A 3,452-nucleotide genomic window follows, 5' to 3' on the forward strand; every position below is an offset into this window, starting at 1 on the left:
TCATTAATATGATCCTGATTTAACTTTGGTACCTGCTATTTGTCTAGGAATTTGACCATTTCATTCAGGTTTTCCAGTTTTTTTGAATATAGCCTTTTGTAGTAGTATCTGCTGATGTTTAGAATTTCCTCATGATCTGTTGTTATGTCTCCCTTTTCATTTCTGATTTTGTTAATTAGAATACTGTCCCTGTGCCCTCTAGTGAGTCTGGCTAAGGGTTTATGTATCTTGTTGATTTTCTCAAAGAACCAGCTCCTGGTTTGGTTGATTCTTTGAATAGTTCTATTTGTTTCTGCTTGGTTGATTTCAGCACTAAGTTTGATTAATTCCTGCCTTCTACTCCTCTTCAGTGAATTTGTTTCCTTTAGTTCTAGGGCTTCTAGGTGTTTTCCCAGGTTGTTAGTATATTCTCTCTCTTGTTTCTTTTTGGCAGCACCCAGAGCTATTAGTTTTCCTCTTAGGATTGTTTTCATTGTGTCCCATAAGTTTGGGTATGTTGTGGCTTCATTTTCAATAAACTCTTAAAAGTCTTTAATTTTTTTCTTTATTTAATCCTTGACCAAGTTATCATTGAGAAGAGTGTTGTCTGGAGTTAGAAATGTAGTCTGTCCCTGCAGCTGTTTCATTTCTGCAGGCCGCCCTCCCCATGGCAATGCAAGGGAGCAAAGATGGCTCTCTTACCAGGTCAGGCCTTGAGACCCCTCCTGGGAGGACACCTCTCCTTGGGCGGGAAAGGTGCGGTATAGCAATGCTATTTTTCTATGATAACCTGGTATTCATTTTGGTGTTCAGCTGTCACTCTATGCTGGCCTGGAAGGATGGAGTGGAGCCTGGAACAGGCGGAGTTCCACTGTATCCAGGTGCTGCTGGGAGTAAATGTTAGGTGTGAGATTGAGTGGGTGGCAAGAAAGGCCTTCAAGTATGTTCAATGAAACAGCTCTCAGCAATGATGTTAGCTTGTGTGTACTTCTTTATTTAGGGCGGGTTTGTATGCAACTACTTTATTCCTGCTGAACCAAGGGATATATAGTTTTAGGCAAGTGGGATGAGAATATCCAGGGTGTGCAGAGGTCATTGGCTGAAGTTTAAGGAACTGAGATGCCTCACTAGTATGGGGAAACCTTCCAGGAATCTCAAGTGCAGGACTACATGAAGTTCCTCGGGTAGGTGTTGTTTGGATTCCCCAGGTAGAGAAGCAGCAGCACTGCTGACAAAAGGAGTATGCCATTTTTTGCAGAGCTCAGGATTTTCTGGTAATATCAGGGATTCCTGACAGGTAACTGCATTTTTGAAAGTTAAATGGGAGATAATTATTATATAAATAAAAATTTTTCAAAACAGTCAACTGTTTTTCAACCCCTTCCACATTACATTTCCATGTGCTAGCAATCAGAAATCTGGGTAGCTATCTACAATGAAAAATGAATACTTTTGTAACACTACTAAACTAAGCACATATTCTATAAGATTTCTGTAAATCATTATAGGTCCTCTGATCTTTGACAACCTTTCAGGTTTTCCTTTGTATGACCTTAGAGAATTGATAGTTACATTTCCTTACATTTAAATTTTCCTGGTGCATTATCATGACTAGTTGTAGATACATGATACTTTTCAAAGAAAGAATACCAATGACACAGAGTTTCTTCTCATTGATTGTTTTGTATTGCTGGGCACCTGGTATCAATATGCTATCACTGAAAGAAACAACAAAACCATATGAACTTTGATAATTTGGCTTTTGAAACGGAATTCCTGTGTTCCTGTTTTTTTTTTTTTTTTTTTTTTTTTTAAGATTATGCTCTGATCTCTGGGAAGTATCCTTTTCTTCCTATGTTCCTTAAAACTCTTGAGTTTGTCTTGAAAAATACTTTTATTAAAGTTAAAATATGATCATGCCATTTCTTCCTTTCCCTTTCTGTTCTTCAACTACTTGCATGTCTTGCATTCTCCCACTTAAATGATGGTGACAATGATGATGAAGATGATGATATATGTGTATGTAAGTGTGTAAGTTTGCATTTTTATTGGATATTTCTATTTTGAATATATGTTCTTCAGGTATATTTGACTGTAATGTTTTGTAGAAGGAGTTTCAAAGTTTTCTTCTGTTTCTCCTTTCTCTCTCTCTCTCTCTCTCTCTCTCTCTCTCTCTCTCTCTCTCTCTCTCTCTCTCTGGTTTTCTTTTGTATTAAAAACCTTTAAGAAGTATTTGTTCTAAATCTTTGAAAGTTTGGTAGATTTCAGGTAGGCCTGAGTCTTTTCAGTCCTGTGGCTTTTCATCACTCTATTTTTTTATTTTATTGATCTCTTATTGGTTTAATTTTGGTGGTTTGGATGAAGCTAAAATTAGAAAAACCTAAAAATTCATTTATTTCTTGTAGATTTTCTAACTTAATCAAGTGCAAATTTTCCATATTCATGTAAAATATTCTAAGTCATTTGATATATGTTATAATGCTTCTTTGTTTCTAATTCTGTCAAACTAATTCATCTCTTTCTCTTGATCTCCTTATCTTCACAAAAGAACCCCAAATCAAATCAAAACAAAACAAACATGCAAACAACTCCTTCAAAACCAAACCAAACCATAGCTAACCAAATGTAACCAAACCAAACCAAACCAAACCAAACCAAACCAACAAAACAAAACAAAACAAAACAAAACAAAATGCAAAATATAGACCTTAGCTTCTTGGTTCATGGTATAATTTTCTTTGGTTATTTTTATCACTTCTCCCTCAATTTTTAATGACTTTTTAATGTCAGCTGGATTCAGATTTGCTCTGTTCATTTTTTTCCCACAATTTTGAGTAGTGGAATTAATGTGATGGATTCTATCATTTTACTCTTACTGAGATTTTAAAATATAAGCTTTTCAATTTCCTTTAAAGACTGATTTTAATATTTTCCTGAGATGTCATTATGTTGTGTGTTCATTTCCATTTAGTTGCAGTAGTCTTTCTATCATTCTTGATTTTGTCTTTGAGCCTCACTTACTAGAGATCTGTTTGCTGTTTATCTTAAGATAAAGTAAATTGATTTATTTTAATTTTCTAAATATATTAAAAGTTGTTTGGTATCACAGAATAAGGTCTATTTTAAAAATGCTTCCACAAGCTACAAACCACAATGTTTATTATTTGATGTTATGTGGAGTATTATGTACATATCTGTTAAGGCATTTTAATATATTGATAGCCACCCACATTGAAATCAAAGTAAGCAGAGAACTCTGCTGTCTCAAACTTTTCATGTTCCAATAGTTTCACCCTTTTCTTACAGCTTTTATAAAATATGAGATTATAATGTAATTACTATATCACTCCCTTGCATAAATACCTAAGCCCTCCCATAAACACACTTTTGCTCTGTTTCAAATTCATGCCCCCTTTTTCTCATTGTTATTTCATGCAGATATATATATATATATATATATATATATATATATA

Source organism: Mus pahari, chromosome 5, assembly GCF_900095145.1.
Source record: "Mus pahari chromosome 5, PAHARI_EIJ_v1.1, whole genome shotgun sequence".
NCBI lineage: Eukaryota > Metazoa > Chordata > Mammalia > Rodentia > Muridae > Mus > Mus pahari.